The sequence below is a fragment of the Lupinus angustifolius genome, chromosome LG13 (assembly GCF_001865875.1).
Source record: "Lupinus angustifolius cultivar Tanjil chromosome LG13, LupAngTanjil_v1.0, whole genome shotgun sequence".
Classification (NCBI taxonomy): domain Eukaryota; kingdom Viridiplantae; phylum Streptophyta; class Magnoliopsida; order Fabales; family Fabaceae; genus Lupinus; species Lupinus angustifolius.
The window spans coordinates 11,328,560-11,350,754 of NC_032021.1; the positions used below are offsets into that span (position 1 = coordinate 11,328,560).

The 22,195-nt window shown below is 34.9% G+C and overlaps 1 pseudogene; it reads left to right on the forward strand.

Annotated features, from left to right (window-relative positions):
* On the forward strand, positions 12,312–18,505 carry LOC109363596 (annotated as a pseudogene).

Genomic DNA, 22,195 nt, shown 5'->3' on the forward strand with positions numbered 1-22,195 from the left:
ACCGACTGAATATCTTTATCGTCAAGAATTTCACTATGGTTTTGGCATCATCCCTTGGTGCAGCTAAAGCTTCAACCCACGTGGACACATAATCCACTGCCACAAGTATGTATAAATGTGAGTGTGATGGTGGAAATGGTCCCATAAAGTCTATTCCCCAACAATCAAAAACCTCAATCTCCTGAATATTGGACAACGACATTTCATTTCTCTTAGTGCTCCCACCTAATCTCTGACAATTATCACATTGTTGAGAAAAGTGGTGTGCATCCTTGAACACTACAGGCCAATAGAAACCAGATTGGAGGACTTTGGCAACTATCCTCACTTCATTGAAATGCTCCCCATATGGCGAACTGTGATAATGTCATAGGATACTTTTGGTTTCTACTAATGAAACACGTCACATCAATAATCCATCAGACCTAATCTTGAAAAGATGAGGGTCATCCCAAACATACTGACGGGAGTCCCTTAATAATTTCTTCTTTTGACGCTAGCTGAAATCATCAGGGATCACCCCTACAACTTTGAAATTGGCCATATCAGCACACCATGGTCTTTCTTGAATCATGAGAAATTTCTCATCTGGAAACTCCTCCACACTTCAGCTTCTCTTACTGTCACCTCTTGATTGACCAACCTTGATAGATGATCTACCACACAATTCTCACCCCATTTCTTGTCTTTGATCACAAAATAAAATTCCTGCAATAATAACACCCATCACAACAATCTCGGTTTTGAATCCGATTTGGTTAGCAAATATTTAATAGCAACATGATCAGTAAAAATAATGACCTTGGATCCAATCAAGTAAGATCTGAACTTTTCTAAAGCATACACATTTGCTAGCAATTCTTTCTCTGTTGTGGCATAGTTGATTTGTGCCCCATTTAGTATGTTGCTAGCATAATGTATGGTATGAAAAACCTTTGATTTTATTTGTCCGAGTACCGCCCGGGCGGCATAATCACTGGCATCACACATTAGTGCAATGTCTAAGTGCCAGTCAGGAGTAAAAATGAGTTTTTGTTTTAGAGTATCAAAAGTTTTTACACACTCATCATCAAATTGAAAAACAATATCTTTGTTAAGTAGATTAATGAGTGGTTTTACAATTTTAGAAAAGTCCTTTATAAAACGTCTATAAAAACCTGCATGGCCAAGGAAACTTCTAATTTCCTTGACATTGAGTGGTGGTGGAAGCTCCTTGATAACCTTAATTTTTGCTTTGTTAACTTCAATACCTCAAGAAGATATCTTGTGTCCCAGGACCACTCCCTTAGTCACCATGAAGTGACACTTCTCCTAATTCAAAACCAAATTGGTTTCAACATATCGCTTCAGTTTGATGTCCAGATTTGCCAAGCAACAGTCAAATGATGACCCAAAAAATGAGAAGTCTTCCATAAATACTTCAATATAGTGCTCTACCAGATTAGAAAAGATAGCTAACATGCACCTTTGAAATGTGGCTGGTGCATTGCACAATCCGAGTGGCATCGTCTAGGTCCATAGTGATCTGATTATATCCTGAGTACTCATCCAAAAAACAATAGAATGCTTACCCGACCAGCCTCTCAATCATCTGATCCATAAATGGTAGAGGGGAATGATCCTTCCGGGTAGCCTGATTCAACTTCTTGTAATCAATATACATCCTCCAGTCGATGACTGTTCTGGTAGGTATCAATTCAATTTTTTTATTCCTTACCATAGTCATTCCTCCCTTCTTCGGAACCACTTGAACCAGACTCACCCATGTACTATCAGATATGGGTTAAATAATTCTTGCATCCAGAAGTTTCATCACCTCCTTTTTCACCACATCTTTCATTGTAGGATTGAGACGCCTTTGAGGTTGAGCAACTGGTTTGTAATCCTACTCCATGTGAATTTTGTGCATGCAGTATGAAGGACTAATTCTTTTCATATATGACAAAGTCCAACCAATAGCCCGTTTATTTGCCTTCATCAAAATGAGCAAATTTTCTTCTTCCTCAATTGACAAAGTGCTACTGATTACAACTGGCTTACTACCTCCATCTGCCAAAAATGCATATTTCAAGTGTGAGGGTAACATTTTTAGTTCCAACTTGGGAGTTTCAAATTTTTTAGTGTTTGAAAGCTCCTCAGTTTGGGCCTGCTAAGATGAAACCTCTCGAAATGCATCTAACTCCGCCACACACTTCTCAATAAACTTTTCTTCTTCTACATCTCTACCCTCAGACTCACCAATCAAAGATTTCTCCAAATGACTGTTGTTGTGTAACTGTACATCAATCATGTATAGTTCATCAATAACATCTACTCTGAAGCAATGTTGCTTATCCTTCAGATGATTCATGGCTTCAAAGACATTGAAGTTCACCTCTTCATCTTGTACTCTGACCTTCAGCTTGCCATCATCAACATCATTAATCACCCTCGCCGTCTTCATGAAAGGTCTGCCCTGAATAAGAGGAACCTACGCGTCCTCTTCTATATCCATAATAACAAAATTCACTGGAAACACCAACTGATCTACCTTAACCAAGACATCTTTTTCAAATCCATAAGGAAACTTCATTGATTTGTCTGCAAGTTGTGAAGTCATCCTGATAGGTTTAATTTCCAAATCTCCAATGCACTTCAACATGGATAATGGCTTTAAATTGATGTTGGCACCCAAATCGAGTAGTGCCTTCCCCACTGACAATTCCCGATAGTCACTGGTATTGTAAAGCGTCCTAGATCCTTAGTCTTTTCATATAAGGATTTCTGAATGACTGCACTACACCCAACTTCCAATGTCACTGTCTCTTCAGTAAATTTCCTCTTTCTTGTCAACAAATCCTTCATGAATTTAGCATAAGTAGGTATTTGTTCCATAGCCTCCATGAAAGAAATGTTGATATGAATGTTCTTGAATATATCCATGCAACTTATATATTGTCTCTCCTTACTATTTTTGGAAGGATTTTTGGGATAAGGGATGTTCTTCAATTATGGAAGCTCACCTTTCTTCTTCTCGCTCTGCTCACTTTTTTCTCCCTTTTTTGTGTTTTCACTTCCTCACTAGTTAAATATTCTTCCACTGGATTCTCTCTGAACTCTCTCTCTTTCAGCACCTCATCCTTTACTACCTCTTTCTCACAAACATCCATACCAATCACCTTTCCACTCCTGGTAGTAATAGCTTTACAATGTTCCTTGGGATTAGTTTGGGTGTTGGCTGAGAACTGTTGACGATCTGAATGTTACTCTGCCATTTGTTTTGCCAATTGCCCCACCTAAGTTTCCAAATTCATGATAGAAGCATCAATATTTTTCTAGTTTGTGATTGAAACTTGCATGAATTTCTCCAAAGTATCCTCCAGTTTGGTTTGTCTTTCATGCCATGGTGGGCATTGACCCTGTTGGAATGGTTGATGAAATGGTGGTTGTCTGCTTGATGGTCCTGCCTCTTGTCTCAAACCAAAATTATGGTTTTGATTCTAATTTCCCCTCCAACCCCGTGGAATTTATTATTGTATGCAGGGTTGTTGGAAAAATTTCCATGTCTAGGTTGATTGTTGACACACTGCAATTCTTCCTCCTGATTAACACTTGGCATTGTACAATGACCAGTTAAATGGTTACCTCCACAAAAATCACAACTCAGCACTGGTAGACTCGGAGTAGATTTCACAACATGGAGTTGTTGTTGCAACTTTGACATTTGCTTGGTAAGTGCTTCGATCTACTGAGTCAAAATTTTATTTTGTGCTAAAATAACATCATATGTATTCAGATCAAGCACCCCCCCCCCCCCCCACTTTTTGTATTGTCCTCCAATTGTGTTGTGCTTGCCTATCTATTGAAGATAAGACAGTTATGATTCTTGTAGCTTGTTCAACATCCACAACCATCATTGTTCCACGTGCTACTACATCTAGTATCATCTTGGTCTCAGACTTCAACCCATTGTAGAATATATTATGCTAATCCACATCCTCAAAACCATGATTGGGGCAATTTCTTAGTAGCATCTGAAAATGCTCCCAAGCTTCATAGAATGCTTCATCTACGCCTTGCCTGAAAGTGGATATTCAAATTTGGCATGCACATAACGAGCTGGTGAGAAAAACTGAGTCAAAAACTTTGACTCCAAATCACTCCAACTAGTCAAGCTCTAAGTTGGATGGGATTTTAACCACTCCCTAGCTTCACCCAACATAGAGAATGAGAACAACATCATGTATGCAGCTTTCCTTTCAATATCAGTATAACCCATTATTGCCACCAATTCATAGAAGTTGTCTAGATGTGCATAAGTATCTTCATAATCCTTCCCAGAGAATTGGTGTGCACTAACCAGATTTAGAAATGCTGGCTTAATTTCCATTGTTCTCTCTGTGTGTGGAATGACAATGCTTTAGTAGTGCCTCGGGCCTTGATACAATTCGTAATCACCCATCGTCCTCCGTGGAGGATTAGGCCGCTCAATATTCCCTATGGCAACATTTGCATTCTTCATTTTCTCTAACTGAGGCTCTGAATTTATTGACTGTTCAAAGCTACCATGTGCGTCCTGATTACCTTGTTTCCTCTTCTCGTTTACTTTCTTTCGATTTCCCTTGGCTGACTTCTCGATTTCTGGATTGTAATGTAGTTGTTCTTCGGTAGCCTTACCTTGCAAAAGCATAAATAAGCAGACTAAAACAAATGTTAGAACAAGGGTTAACTATACTACAAGAATGAAAAATAAATATTTATAATACTCAATAAACTTAATATAGAACTAATATAAATTGTTGGTTCGATCTCCGATAGTGGCACCAAAAACTTGTTGAATATTTTCGTATGGCAAGTGAACCGTATCGTTCAAGTAATAACCGGTAAATACTAGGATATCGTCCTCACAGAGCAAAGTGGATTTGTATTAATTCCTAAGAAAGTAGATTGAGTATGTATTTACAAGATTTGATGTGTATGATCATTTGGGTTTTGAAAATAGTTGTTAAATTGTAAAAATTAAACTATGAAATAAAATGCGTTAGGATTGAAGTTCATCTTTCTTTCCCTTTGCAATCCTTAGATTCAATTCCATATAACTTGTGAAGTTACAGATTTTGATGTACATTTTCTTCGAATTATTTTATCAATTCCTTGAGTACAAAATCCTTAGATAATTACTTAAATACCAATTCTTTGGATATTTAACCAATTATATAGCCTTAAGTTCAATGTAAGAGCAATTCCTACATCAGTGTCCATTCCTAGAGCAATGATCTAACAAGGAAGATAATCCAGATTCGATACCAAGTTCAACTTCCTAGTTAAACTTGGATCCAAGATCATGAATTCAGTAGCAAAGTAATGTCATGCATTAAACATAGGATAATATTCCCAAAATCAAATAACTAATATGCATTAAAGAATTGAATCCACGAGTACAAAAGTTAGAAGATTACATCTCAACTCCAACACTGAAGATTTAGCCAAACATCCTTCTCACTACAACACTCATCTCATGAGAATTACAAAAAAATATCGATCTAAAGTCGTTCCACGACTTCTCTCTTACTTCCTAGTGTTTCTCTCTCTAAATTTTGTGAAGAACTTGGTAGAATGATGGTTCCACCCAACTTTTCTCTCTATAAATGCCTATATATGTTCCAACTTATGGTCTCTCACTCAAGCTAGAGATTCTCGCTTAAGCGAGAGAGATAACCATTTTGAATCATGAACAACTCACTTGGGCGAGCCTCCCTCGCTTGGGCGAGAGCCAGGCAGAGAGTCACCCATTTTCCATCTTCATATGTCGCTTGATCGACAGTCCCTCGCTTGGGCGAGGGACTTCCTTTTTGCTTGGGTGAGGCTCCCTCGCTTGGGCGAGGGCCAGGCAGAGAGTCACCCCTTTTTCACTCTTCATTTTTCGCTTGAGCGACAGTCCCTCGCTTGGGCGAGGGACTTTCTTCTTGCTTGGGTGAGGCTGTGGCTCACGCGAGGGGTGCAACATTTAGAATCTCCAAACTTCTCTTTCTTATCCTCTTTTTCATACTTTTTATTCTGCAATTGACATAAACATATGTAAATTCCTAAACAAGATAAAATTAGACTAAGTTGTTAGGAGTTGTACACAATTTTTTTTGTTAAGCAAAATGTATTAAAATCAGCACAAGGGGTGCTAACCCAATACAAGGAAAAGATCAAAAGTTGATCTTTTTAGAAGAAAGCAAAATACAAGATTTTGGGTCATTACACCAATTAGCAAAAACTAATGATGTAGGAGCTACTTTTACCAAAAACCTGGTCCAAGATCTAGCTTGAATCAAATCCATAATATGAACATAGCTCACAAGCTTATCTAAAAAAATAAAATCATTTCGCATAATCCAAATAGACCAAACAACCGTAAACCAAATCATCCTCCAGAGATGTGATCCTTAGGTAGTAGACATAACAACATCATGCAAATTAAAGCAACCAATTAAAGATGTTGGAATTGAAGTTGACACTTGAAGCCAACAATAAACTCATTTCCAAATAGCAGAAGCAAATTCACAAGATAGAAAAAGATGCTCAGTAGATTCTTCGTTGTTCAAGCAAATGGCACACTTAGCTTCATCAACATGAAGAAGAACTTGTCTCTTGAAAAGTTCCAACTTAGTGGGAAGTCTAAGTCTAAGTAATTTCCACACAAAACAAGAGATTTTTGATGACACACAATCAATCCAACATTTATTTAAAATAGTACTAAAGGTGAATGACTTTGATCCCCTTGGATGAGATAAGCGAATTTGACAACATACTTCCCAGATGCATGTAGACTCCAATTCCAATTATCCTCGGTGTTCTTTTTACAGGCATGCGGTAAAATAAGGTCATACAAATTCTGGACCAAGGTTTCCTCTCTGTCAAACAAATCTCTGCGCCATTTGACCTCCCAAGACCACTTATCGTCAATCCAAATACCACAATCCCCCACGGTTGCCCTTCTATTCAAAGCTAATGCAAAAAGTCTTGGAAAGATCTCTTTAAAACTCTGGTTCCCCACCCAAATATCCATCCAAAAAAGAATTTGCGAACCATTCCCTAGAGTCCTCCAAACGTTCTCATCAAACCAACCTCTACCATTACGATGAATAGAACCTACTTTACATAAATCCTTCCACCACGTAGAAGCAGATCTATTAGCCGATAAAGCTAAATTAGTCCCATATTTCGACTCAATTACCTTTACCCAAAAAGAATCCTTCTCCTGCAATAGGCGCCATCTCCATTTCCCTAAAAGTGAATCATTAAATCGGGAAATATCTGTAACCCCCAAACCACCAAGGGACTTTGGTTTACACACCTCATCCCAAGAAATCCAAGCGATGACTTTTGTTTACACAATTTATATCCTTACTATACACTAAGTGCCCCAAATTCATATACATTTCACTCACAAATTGACACTTAGCAGGAGGCATGTTCGTGGTAACTGGTTCTGCTTGACTGACAGGTTGTGCTTGGTTTTGGATAGTCACAATGGTGTAGATAAGTCAAAGACGGCGCTAATGTTCTTTAGTGTTGACCGAATATGACCGGAATTGAGAACCCGGTTGAGTAGCTTGCTTCTAGGGATTGTCGGAATGGAGGTTGGACCCGCCGGTGGAGGTAACTGAAAAAAGTTCTCCGACAATCAAGTCAATATGAGACTTAATGAGAGTGATTGAGTGTAAATATGAGAGAGATGAGAGTAGAGAGTAATAAATATAAATAATAATTGAGAGATTGTGATATTAATGATACTTCTTGTATGAGAGTCTCCTATTTATAGAGTTTGGGATGATTGGTGTGACATCTGGGCATTGGTTGGTTGTAATTCAGCAGATATGATAGGAGTAATGTAGGCGTATATTAGGTTGTCCTTAACCATCTTGTAGGCCTGCTACTATTGATTTGTCGTGGGGCACGTTTGATTTGCAGGTGGCGTAACATGTGGAATGTCAACAATACATTAATGTCAAGTCAGATGTACATTAATGATACTTACAGTAGTGCATTAATGATGCTTGCAATGATGCATTAATGATACTTGCAGTAAGTCCTGTCTGGACTTAGCCGGTTAGGGAGGGGATATTTTGGGTGAGTATCTATCTGTTTTACCTGGGGTGGAACAAACTTTAAAGCCAATTCTTATAGCTTCTAAAAATAGCTATTGTTCGCTAAGACACCCTTATGGAGGACATTTAACTTTAAACGTTAGTTAAATATTAAAAATATTATATCTAATATCAAGACAGATACTTTGGAAGCATAATTTGTTGCATTGTCTAAAGCTTATGAGACCAAAGGGAAATTTATATCTAGGTGTCACTTTTCCTCATTTCCCTTTTCTAATATCTTGAAATTTAATATCATTTATCAAAGTTTTATAATCAAGTAATTCTAATTTTTCATCTAATACGCAATGTAGCAAATCCATTTAATAAATCTTGTAACATAATCGATGTCAAATAAGATTTAAATAATTTTAACTTTCAAAAACTTATTTTCACATATGCAACAATCACATGTGTTATTAATATTGTTAGATTTTCTTATAATATAAGTTGTTAGTATTGTAAATGTGTTTAGTTTAAGGAATAAAGATCACATGTCTCCAAAAATCTCCAATTCTCTATCTAGACTAATAAGATATTATCATATAAATAAAAATAAAATATTAAAAATAAAAAATAACATTTTTATATTGTATGTTAAAATCTGATTAGTTTATAAGAATGAACCTCTATTTGGGATATCTCTTTTCTCTTTATGTTGTATGTGTGAAACCAACTAATGTGCTAATGTTTGGTCTTCTTTTGACAGATAGGACAGGAATTTCTTTTATTCCTAGTTAGCTTGCTCTTTCATTGATCATTCCTCTCACCAAATAATATCTATGTTTATTTCATGATCACCAATATCAAAATACTCACCAAAAGTTAAAATAAAATATCAAGATCAATACAATATTTTCTGATTCATCCTCATTAAAAAGTATAAAATATATTTTAGGTCGTTACTCCATTGGCACAATTACAGAAAGTGAATTATTTGAACCCCATTATAATACTAATCCTAAATTTGATGTGATTTATTGCGCTTAATTTTTTATTTCTTGGCATGAAAAACCTGCTGCACTTATCAGAGTAAGATTTCATATATCTACATATTTAGACTTTAATAGGTGAGATTTTGGTCGTGGGACACATTTTTTTTTTCAGTTTTTCTTTCTTTGAGAATTATTTTATCATTGCCTTATAAAAATATAATAACTATGCATTCCTTACAGTTTTTTTTATTATTTCTCTACTTAAATGAACGATGTTGCGAAGTGTTAAAAAAAGTACTAGCATATAAAAAAACAAAAAAAACATCAATCATAATTCATAACTCATAAAGTTATATATAGGTATGCAGATTACACTCATTTTACTTGGCATACACTCGGAGAAATTAGTCATTTGCTTTATCCATTGTAAAGCTAAAGTTGATGATTCTAGACAACTTTATTTTATTGATAATACTAGTTGTCCTTAGCACTTGATTATTATGATTCCGATCACTTTATCCTAATTTTAACGTTGCCAACTACATTCGACTTAATTAAACCAAAAAAGTTGTTTCCAACTAGTTTGTTAGCCAACAACTTCATTTAATTTTGTTTTTCATGACAACTGTTATAAATCGGCTAATTGGTGCTCTATGATCGTACAATATTAAACTTAAGAAATTAAAATTAAAAGAAAGAGAGGGAACGTAATACTGGAAAAGTTTGTAATTATAGGACGGTGGGTGTTTGTAAAGCTTGCGTATGCACTTTGCACTTATTCTGCCGTGTGTAATCTGTGTCTGCTCTTTATGTTCTCATTAATGTTTCAAAATGCATTTTAGAACCGTAATTTTGGCCACCATCTCGTGATTTTAAGAATATGTATCATGAACATAATTACAAAACATCGATCAAATATTTCTGTGATTATGATAAATACAAGATAAATTACAGTTTAAAATGACCGTGATGGAAATGATCGACAGATTTGATTTTGGTGAGTTGTTTTTCTTATCTTTGATTTCAGGGGCAGTTATTTACATTTTCTTCATGTCTCTTAGGCTATGTTTGAGAGTTATAAAAGAAATAGAAAGAGAGATCAAATGGCTAGGAATGGAGAGGAAGAGAATAAAGAATGAAGGTAATTTTCTTCTTTGTTTGTTTGGAGTATGAAATTTAGATGAGAGAGTAAACTAATGATAATGTAAGAATATTTTTTTATTTTTCTTTTAAAAATGTAATCAACAATGAGAAATGAATAATAATATATAAATATATAATTTTATTACTAAAATATTTTACCTTATTTCCTCTATAAGGAAATAAGAAAATTAAGGAATCCTCAGTCATTGACAAAACTACAACTATTGTTAACCAAGGAAAATAATTCGTGATAAAAATAAGATACACTTGGGTCAGAAAAGCTCGTACTCAAAATAGAAAAAATAAATATCTTTTTATTTATTTATTTTGATCACGGGTTTTTGTCAATAAAAAACATATTCGTGTGGTGTTTTTTGACATTTTTCTCCAAAAAACTCCAAATTAGGAAACTATAAAAATAGACACATGAAGTGTTTTAGAAGGCTTGAGAAACTCTCCAAAACCTTCATCTTTCCTTTATCCAACTTCTAAATAAGGGGGAGACTTTATAAAGTCATTCATTCTTTTCTTTTCCAAAACCATACTCCTAAAAAAGCCTTAGGAAACGTCATTATCATATTTTGGTGATATGTGTTTCTTATGACAAGGTCGTGAGTTATATCTACTGTTGTTCAATAAAAAGATATTGAATTTGGCTAGTGATGTGTTCTTTGGTTTTGATAAGATGGGGTATGAGTGTATGATAGTTGATGTGGATTTTAGTGTTGTTTGAGAGCTTTAGGGGAGATACCTGAAAAGGTTCTTCAATGGCCGAATCAATATGTGAAGGAGATATGAGAATGCAAGAGTAGTAAGAGAATAAAAACAAGAGAGAGAGAGTAAGTGAAGAATGTAACTTCCTTATGGGGGAGGAATCCCCTATTTATATTGGAGAGATGAGTAGAATATTTCCTTGCATTTGTTGTTGGTTTCGCTGACCAAGTGACCTTGTACTCTAGACAAGTAGAGGTTGTTTTTTCCTTGTTGGACTATTCTGACAGATCCATACTATATGGATAGTTGACTTATAACATGTACTAAGTTGTGTAGTTGCATTGTAGGTCTATCTTGGCGTCTATTGATAGGTGTGGTAGCGTATAGGTAGCATGCGGCTTTTGGAAGAAGCCTGAGTTGTTCAGACGGTGTGATAGTCCCGTATAAGTGGCGAAACATGTGATTTCAGAAGTGGTCCCTCTCTAATTTGGTTGTTATTGTCCAGTCAACAGTGTGCCTTTTTGTATTGTTCGGTTGGCTAGCTAAGGCCCGAGGGAGTTTGAAGTGGATTTAATTCGCCTGGTCTTTGGTTGACAGCTTTCACCCTTGTCTTGTCATAACGTGTCTTTTGGAGCATGATGTATTAACATCATCAGGTCGTGGCGCGTACATATGAATTTTAAGTCTATAAATTTTCATATAATATAAAAACTAATTGATGTTTCACCACACAACTTTCTTCTAACCATAATATGAAATTTAAAATATAAGTAAAGATTGATTATTAGATTATAAGCTTATTTATGTCTAAATCATCTAAAATTTGATATGCATCATAATCAAGGTAAGAAAATATGATTCAACGATAACGGTTAAATTACTTACTTTCATATTATACAAAAGGTTATTAGACGATGTAAGTATTCAAAACTTACCTAAGGTGTCAATGAATCATGGTTTGTACAATTAAATCTCTATCTTTAACCCTTCGATCAATGATCATAAATCTTCACTTTATCTTTTATTGCGTCTCCATGCCTCTAACTCTCAAAATATGTGTTTCTAAAAAAAATTAATTTTGATATAAAATCTACACTCATCATGAATACTTTACAACTAATAATGCTCTCACAAATGCTAAAGGAACATATTTGGGATATGATGGTTAAGCATTGAAAATCCTGATCTAACTCTTTAAAGAAATTTGTTCCATCCTAGTTCAAGGATATGTCATGTTTGTCCACATCTGTAGAGGTCTAGACCAAACGTCGGGCAAAGAAGGTCCAACTCATATAGATGTCGATCATGCCCGAATAGCTGATCTAGCTAAGTAAAAGACAATATTGATGGGGCAAGTTGCGTCAGCAATGTACGGACCACAAATCTCTGCTACAGGGCTGCCATGTCGTCTGAGCAAGATTGTCATGTTGCCTATGCAATAGAGGCATGTGCTACAGAGCTGACCACACCATCTGCACCCTCCACCGTCCCCTACCGTATAGCGAGAATAGACCTAGAATATGGCTACGACAACTAGACATGCTATACTAGCTAGAGTCCGGATGTGCCATAGTGGTCCGACACAGATAAAATAGTCTACGCTTGTCTAGGGTAGGCATGACATGGCAAGATGTTCGGCATTACCAACAACATCTACCATAAAATATTTCATGTTCATCTCCTCTATAAATAAGAGGAGACCCTATAAGGAAGTTAATATCTCTTATTCTCTTATACTCTTGTATTTTATTCTTTCTACACACGTATCTCCATATACTAACTTGAGTGTCAGAGTATCTTTTCCAGTATCCAACCAGGCGCTCCTAGACCAAACTCAGTCAATATTCTAGTTACCTCTTGTCGGGATTCCATTATTCCAGTCTAACAACTTCTGTTTTACTAAATAGAGTACTCAAGGCTAAAAGAAAGTTCCCCCATATGAAAATTTTAAGTATAAACAACTAAATTTGTCTTATTTGAGAACTTGGGGTTGTATGGCTTTTGTCCGAATTCTAGACCTCAAGAGAGTTAAACTTGCAAGTAGAGCCTATGAATGTGTATATACTGGGTATGTTGTAAATAACAAGGCATACAATTTTATGATCTTAACACAATACTGATCATTAAATCTAACGATACCGACTTCAATGAAAATAAATTCCCTTTCAAATTGAGAAATAATGGGGGTTCTTCAACTAGTCACATACTTGTGATTAGAGATAATGATAAAAATGTAGGGTTATAAATAGAACCTAGAAGAAGTAAGAGAGCAAGATCTGCTAAAGAGTATGGACCTGATTATATGGTCTAATCAAATTCCAACAAGTAACATAAAAATATTTATTTATATTTTGATAATTTTCCTTTTTAATTAAATGTCATTTTTTAATTAGACGGAGAGACAATCGGGATACAAATGAGATAGGAGGTGGTGTGCATGAGTTAAAAATAGAAACATAAATATGTTGTTTTCTTTGTGGGGTATGCTTTCCTTTAAATGTGCATCACTTCTTTCTTTCATATAACTCATCAAATTGTTTCTTCTTGCACTATTAAATCTCATTTTGTATTTCTCCTTATAGATTTACAATGTTTCCTGTGAAAGTTGAGATTCGATGGCCAAAAATGAAGAAAGAAATCACAGCTCCAAAGTATGTTGCAGCAGCAGCAAAATGTGCACCCAAGAAAAGAAAGAAATTGCAAATGTTATGAATTGTGAAAAATGATGTGTAATTCTCTCTTGTATTTACCTCCTTCAATGAATCAAATAAAACTCAAAATTAACTTATATAGATTACAAGAGATGCTAAACAATTGAAAGCTAAACTAACTAAAACCTAAGAATTACTATATTAGGAAACTAAACTAATAACAAGAAAAATAGAAATTTGAAAAAATGCCAAAAAAAAAAAACTCATTTAACTAAGTTTTTAGTTATTGGAACTTTGGGCTTTAGTTTGTCGTAAATCATGAATTTATTCAACAGACCCCTGAAACTTGGCATGTGATTGTCAATAATGCCTATTTTGTTCATAATGCTTCAAAAAGGTAATGGGAAAGAGATTTGGTAAAAATACCAGCTAATTGAAGTGAAGTGGAGATGGAAAGAAGATGAATAGTGTTTTTTTGCACTCTTTCACGAACCACATGACAATCTATCTCGATGTGCTTTATCCTTTCATTGAAAAGGGGATTGGCGGCTATTTGCAAAGCTGAATTGTTGTCATTGTCTACTAGCTTGCTTTAATCCATAGATGGACTTTTGTAGTTTGTAAACTAGATTAGGACATGATTTTTGCAGCCCAGGTGGTATCTTCATGTATACAACTTCCTTCAAGTCACCATGGAGAAAAGTTGCATTGATATCCAATTGGTGCAGGTGCTAATTATGTAGACCGACAAGGCAAAGAAAAAATCTTATTGTAGTTATTTTAACCATTGGACTGAAAGTGCTCATGTAATCCACCCCTTCTGTTTGAGTGAACCTTTTTTTGCTAAAAATCTTGCTTTATATTTTTCTATGGATCCATCAGCATGGTGTTTAACCTTGAAAATCCAGATACGGCCTATTGCCTTCTTGTCAGCAGGTAGAGGAGTCAAAATCCATGTGTTGTTTCTAGCTAAAGCATTCAATTTTGTTTGTAAAGCTTGTCTCCCAAAATAAGATTTTATAGCTTCTGAAAGATCTATGGGTGTTTGATTGATGTTAATAGACAATGAGAAGTGTTTATGGTTAGAAGATAAATGAGCATGGCTAAGGGTTTGGCCTATGGGATATCTGATATGAGGTTTGTATGGGTTTGAGTCATGTGTGAGGGTTACGTGATAGTCTACTAAGTAGGTTGGGATTTTCTGATCCTTTGGGATTGCCTAGTTTGGTTGGGATTGGTTAAGTCTTCTTATGGAGGAGTTTGAAGTATTGGACCTTGGCTAGGAATTGTATTAGTAGAGGTTGGCATGGGTGGTTCAGTCATGGAATAGGCAAATATATCCTTCTGATTGATAGGAAGTATGGGGTTGGACTCTTGGTTGTTTTATGTCCCACTTGAGGCTTGATTAGAAAAAAGGAATATATATTCAAAGAAGGTAACATTTCTAGATATTAGCACCTCATTAGTTTTTATATCTAGGATGACGAATACTTTGGTGCCATGTTTGAAACCTAGAAAAACACATCTCCTAGTTCTAGGGTCATGTTTTGTTCTAAGGGAAACTAAAGTAGAGGTATAGCAAAGACTACCAAAGACTTTTTGATTGCTGATATGAGGAAGTGTATTATGTAATTCTTCAAAAGGTGACTTATTATACAAGAAAACAGTTGTTTGTCTATTAATCAAGTGTATATCATATAAAACAACATAATTCCAAAAGAATGTAGGCACATTATATTGATAAATTAAAACTCTAGTCACACCAAGTATGTGTTGGTGTTTTCTTTCTACAATACCATTTTTTTGTGGTGTATGAACACATGATGTTTGGTGTTCTATATCCTTTTCAACATAGAAATCTTTCGTGATAAATTCATTTCCATTGTCACTTCTAATGACCTTTATTTTTGAATTGGACTGAGTTTCAACAAAGCATAAAAATCCTTTAACAAGTTGACTTGTTTTAGCTTTTAGCTTCATAAAGAAAATCCAAGAGAACCTGGGTATGTCATCCGCAATGGTGAGAAAGTATTTGTGATCAAATGTGAATGAAGTGGAGATATGCCTCCATATATCTATTTGAATTAAATCAAAAGCACTAGTAGATTTAGTAATACTAATGGAGTAAGGTAGGCGTTTTTGTTTTGCCAAATGACAAATTTTAGAAGTATCTTGGCTGTTATTGCATTTTATGAAAGGGAAAATGTTCTGCATAGCAAGCATTTTATTATGAGATAAGTGTCCTAACCTAGAGTGTCAAAGATTACAATCGTCATAACATTAATAGGCATTTACATTGTGTGGCTTAGTGTAATTCTTGTTGAATTCAATTCCTTTTATCTCAACTACACCAATCATCCTCAAGGAGTGTGGGTCCTGAATTTGACAATGATTGGTTGAAAACGTTAATGTGCAGGCCTAGGAGGTTGTGACTTTTGATATGGATATTAGATTGAAATTAAAGATGGGGACATACAGAACATTGTTAAGGTAAAGTTGATAAGAGAACATCATTGTTCCTGAATAATTGGTTGTAACATGGTTACCATTAGGTAGAGTGGTAGACAGAGGTTGAATCCTCTTGTAATTTTGAAAAAGTAGAGGGAATGACAAACATGGTATGTTGCCTTAGTGTTAAGGACCTAATTATTGGATTTAGACAAGTTGGATAAGCTAAGGAATGGCTTACCTGAGTTGTTTTGATGTGAAGTAGGCATATATTTAGAAGTTAAGCTCCCTTGATTAGTGTTATGGATGGTCTGGTTCATTGATTCTTAGATTATGTTCCTTAGTGTATTGTGTTGTGCTGGTGTGAATGGGCAATCACCATCTGGATTTTCTTGCTTGAATGTCAAATTCACAAAATCTTCTTGTTCTTTCAATTCTGGATCTGCTTCTTGTCCCAAGTAACAATTGATGTTGTTTGAGTTTGTTGAGTAGCTTGGAGGAAATCCATGCTTCTTGTAGCATTTGTCAATGGTGTGACAATTTCTTTGATAGAAAGTGCAAGTATTTTGTCCTCTACCTCTAGCAAAAGTCCCAAGTCTTCCTTACGTATTGGATATGTTGTTGCTCACTCTTTTGTATCCCCTTCCTCTACCCATTTCTCTTGCCTCATAGGTGTTGCTTGATAGGTTTGCTGAAATTTTGGGATCCTCAAATTGCAATTGTCTTTCCTGTTGAATCATAATAGAGAAAACTTTGTTGATGGGAGGAAGAGGATCCATGAGCATGATTAGTGATCTCACTAAAGAGAATTGATATTCCACCCTCTAAAGAAGCATATCACATAATCGTTTTCCCTATAATTTTTAACAATGAGCCAATATCATGGCTCTTGACCATGGGTGGCAATTCTCTCCATTTAATAAAGAGGACACAAGAATAGGCCCTGGGTTCTCATTAGTGTGCATGTAATAAGGGTTCCATGGATCAAGTATGGGATTGATTAATTGGTTAGCCATTTGATGAAGGTTGGCAATTACGTGGAAGAAGGTATAAAAAAGTAAATGTAAAAGAAAGGTGAAGAATTTTACAAAGATGATGCAACATAGCTACTCTTCAAAAGGGTGTTCTGATACCATGTAAAAGTTGAGAATCCATGGCCATAAATGAAAGAAGAAATAACAGCTCCAAAGTAAGTTGCAGCAGCAAAATGTGCACCCATGAAAGAAAGAAATTGCAAATGTTATGAATCGTGAAAAATGATGTGTAATTCTCTCTTGTATTTACATCTCAAATACAACTCAAGACTAACTTATATAGACTACATGAGATATGCTAAACGAATTGAAAGCTAAACTAACTAAAAACTAAGAATTACTATATTTGGAAACTAAACTAATAACAGATAAAATGTAAATTTAAAATTTTGCCAATAACGAAAACAAAAACTCATTTAACTAAGTTTTGAGTTATTGGAAATTTGGGCTTTAGTTTGCGCTGCTGTCCATCATCAATTTCTTCAACACTTCCAAAGTTCATGAGCCCCTTCAAGATGGAAATCCAAGAAGGGAACAAAAGAAGGAAGCATGTGAGGTCAATAGAGAGTACCACCATGGATGTTGGTTTGAGGCTTCTCACTCAAATCATTAGCTCAAAGAGCAAATCAAATTCCAATATCCTTGTGAAATCTGCGATGAGATTAAAGGCAAACCAAACCACCTCTTTATAGTTCTTTTGCTTCCTTAAAACTTGTAGCCTATGCAATAAGCAACTCAGCCCAGACAAAGATATCTATATGTACAGGTATATTGCTAAACTCTTCATATTATAGGTAATTATTACTAACATATGATTCATGAATATTGAAGTATGATTTTCATTTTTCAACAAAAAATTACACTTATCTTGTATCACTCACGGCATTAAACCCCTACTAAGAAATGATGTTGCTTTTAGCGTCTAGTAATTTTCTATTATGACTTAACCTATATGAAGAATATGTTGAAAATAAACTAATACTTCATTTAGTATAATAGTCTATCTTTGGTGATTTAAGTACCATATGGAGGGAGCTTCATAACATTTCTTCAAAATGAACACCATGAATAGTTTTGGTTTTGTACACATGTATAAAAAATTGGGTTTATTTTATTTGCTATAAAAACTTGGACATAATGTTTATTTATGCAGGGCTGATGAAGGTTTCTGTAGTGTAGAGTGCCGGAACAGACATATAGTTTTGGATGAGATGAGAGAATTAGAGAGCTCTACTAAGCAAATAGTAGCATCTTATAATAGACAATATTGTAATGAAGCGTGTAAAGAGACCCGCCTTATACTTGAGGACCTCAGAATACAGAGACTTAAAATCCAAACCAATTCCTTGTAATAAAATTTTTTGGCTGTATTTTCCAAGATCTATGGAGATATATACAAGTTTTGTTTATACTAGCTTTTATTATTAGGACCGCATTTTATTTATAATTTTTTAAATGTGTGAGCCAAAAGCTTGATTAATTTTGGTATATTTATTTAAAAATAAATAACATTTTTTTAGATGTAAAGTTGATATTAGAAAGTTTATCCAATAAGTCTATGATTTTTGTTTTATTTGAAAAATAAGTCTAGATATAAATATATATAAATATATATATATATATATATAGATATATCAATATAGATAAAGTTATCTTGAGTGTGTTCAATGCTATATATATAGTCAATTCTAAGTCCGAATAAAAGGTAAAAGTTGTGTTAGGTACTTGATAGTCAATGTAAAACTTTTTCGAATTTCTATGATAAGAATCAATGATACAATAATGATAATGTTGGTTTGTTGCTGAAAAGAAACACACTGTATTATCTCAGTACAATATCAAAAGAGCAAGGGCAGTTGTATCACCGCCCGCATCTAGCCAAATATAAGTAAGAGCTTTGTGTGAATGATGTGGGTCAATAAACTAGTTCACCAATCTAGAATATGAATTGAAAGACAAAATATATGCACTCTTACCTGCATATCAACAGAAATAATTGATACAATGGTTAAGAGGATGATTAATTTTGTGTGCTTAGAAGAAACTAAGTGGGTTGAGGAAAATACAAAGAATTAAACACTTCAGATTTTAAGCTATGATACACGAGTAAGACAAGATTGAGAAATGTGGTTGGTATATGTAGATGAGGAATGGAAAAAGGATATGGTGGATGTAAATAAAATAGGAGATTGGATCATATCTCTAAATGTTGTAACAAAGAAAAATACATTTAATATGATTAGTGCTTATGCTCCTCATATATGGGTAGAGGAACATTAGAAGATAAAATTTTGGGAGGATTTGGAAGGAGAAATCCAAACAATAGCTTTAGTTTAAAAGAATTTCCTTAGAGGTGATTTTAATGGGCATATGTGGAAGGACACTAGAGGATTTGAAGGTGCTCGTGATGGATATGACATAGGAAAATCAAATACAAATGGTATGACTATTCTAGACCTCTCGTGATCTTTTGATTTTATAATAGTCAATACATGTTTAAGAAGCGGAAGGATCATCTTATCACATATGAGAGTGGAGTTGCACGTTCTCAAATTTATTTATTTCTTATAAGGAAATTGTGTAGAAGGTTTTGTTAGGATTACAATGTCATGTCTGGTGAGAGCTTGACAAACCAATATAATATTTTGATTATGGATGTACGGATTAAGAGAAGAATGGAGAGAAAAGGACAATATAGAGTCTCATGGATTTAATCGTGGAAATTGAGGGGAAACGGACATAGGAGCTTGAATCAAAGCATTTTGGAAGAATTTTTTTGGGAGGTACAAGGAAATCCTAATGTTTTTGTAGGAGGAGATGACCAAAAGAAATTAGGAAGATAACAAATGAGATGCTAGGCGAAGCTAGAGGCTGTGGGTCAAAGGATAAATAATCATGATGGTGAGACAAAAGTGTATAAGATAAAGTTAAGATGGAAAAGAAATGTTATAAATCATGGTCGTTGCATAAAATTTTAGAAAGTTGAGAAAAATAAAAGTATATAAGAAAGAGAGCTAGAAAGCAGTAAGTAAAGCTGAAGATAAAACGTATGATGAGTTATACAAATCTCTAGGTACCAAGGGAGGGGAAAGAAATTACCACGATCTTGCAAAGGTTAGGAAAAGAAGGATAAGAGACTTAGACAAAGTGAAATGTATTAAAGACAGATATAAAAAAGTCTTGGTGAAGGACAAAAATATAAAATAAAGATGGAAGAATTACTTTCACAAGTTTTTCAATTGGGGGCATAATTCCTTGTTTCGTGAGAGACTACATATGAATGAGGATGATCAAAATTATATTTTATCGTAGATTTCTAGAATTGGTGGTAAGAGAAGCTTTAAAAACGATGGAAAATGACAAAACAATTGGACCATATAATATACCTATCGAGGTATGAAAGATTATAGGAGAGCATGACATTAATTAGATGTCTCACAAAGGTTTTTAATATGATCATGAAGTCTAGGAAGATGTCATATGTGTGTAGGAGAAACGTCTTCTTCTTTTGAGTTCTTAAGGAGTGAGGTATTCATCTATTTCAATCAAGGTGAAGATTGTTGTGGATACTTAAAATATGTTATTATATTAGTCACACATTGCCTATTATTAGAGTAGAGTAGAGTAATCAATGATATATATTGGACTTAAGTTCCTTGTTATAATATGCACTAAATAGAAACACCCCACGGGCACTTGGGCCTATGGGTGTGCTAAAGCTTGTAATCCTTATTCTCTAATAATATATTGGTAGCTTCTCAATACTCTAGGGGATGTAGACACAATTGGTCGAACCTCTTTACCAAATTCTCTTGATTCTTCTCTACTATTTACTTCATGCTCTTTATTTGATTGTTTGTGGCCAACATTGTGCAACAATCGCTTCCACTGTGCCAACATGTGGTATCAGAGATGATAGTTCAGCTGGGATATGGTGGACTTAAGGAGGAGCGAACTAATAAGTGTGTGGTACACAAACTTGAGGTGAAGATTGTTGGGTTTATTCAAGCGTGAAGTCCCACATTGGATAGAGGGGAGGAGCGAAAGAGTTTATAAGCGGAAAAAACACATGGAACTAATGCCTTAAAGTTTTGGCTCAAGACGTTGTGTCTCACATGTGTCTCTCTACTCTTCTCATACCCAATAAAAATGTAACTCCCTGATGGTTGGAGGCTCCCCGATTACAGTCTGGGCCAACAAGTGGTTGAAGCGATCGTTGCACAACATTGGCCACAAGCAATCAAATAAATAGCATAAAATAAATGGAAGATAAGAAAAAAGAGAATTTGATAACGAGGGAGCATTGAGCGGCTACCAAGATATTATTGGAGACTAATGATTAATATATAACATTGATTATTATACTCTTTTCAATGATAGGCAATGTGAGACTAATATAATAACATATTTTAAGCATCCACAACAATATCCATCTTGATTGAAATAGATGAATATCTCACTCCTTAGGAACACTACAAAAAATCTCAACCTTAGCGAATATCTCGCTTTATCTTGCTCAATGCCTAATTCTCTTTAATAACTCCTCCACATATGAGCTTGTTCCCCTTCAGCATAAGCCTTTATGAGTGTCCTTGACGATGTTATGAAGAGCCTAACTCTCCGAACTCTTAGTGCACCTTCCCATACAACTATCTAATGGAACATACCGTCTAGTCACTTATTACTAGGAAGTCTTTTGATATTATAAAACTTCTACACCAAAGTTCACCAACAACAGCCTTCTTCAATACTCAGCTAGCTGAACCATGGAGCTTCCTTGAAAACCCTTAGTCGCAACCACCATTGTCTAGTTCGACAATCATAGTTCAGAAAAACTATTATAATCCACCATAAGGAGTATACCACAACACACACCTTATGTCAATGCTAAACAATATCTATACCACATCCTTGTATCCAACCCAATGCACATGTCGCACCCTGCATCTCTAACAATGCCCATGTTACACCTTGCATCAAAGTTAATGCCCATGTCACACCCTACATCAAAGTCAGCCATCGCCTCTATGCTTTTGTGGATCTGCTAACAATTAATATCTTGCACTATGACGTCCTAGACACACCATTAAGATATTTCACTTCTCATCTCAAATGAGATTATTCTCTCAACATCTAGAGATATATTGCAAGCA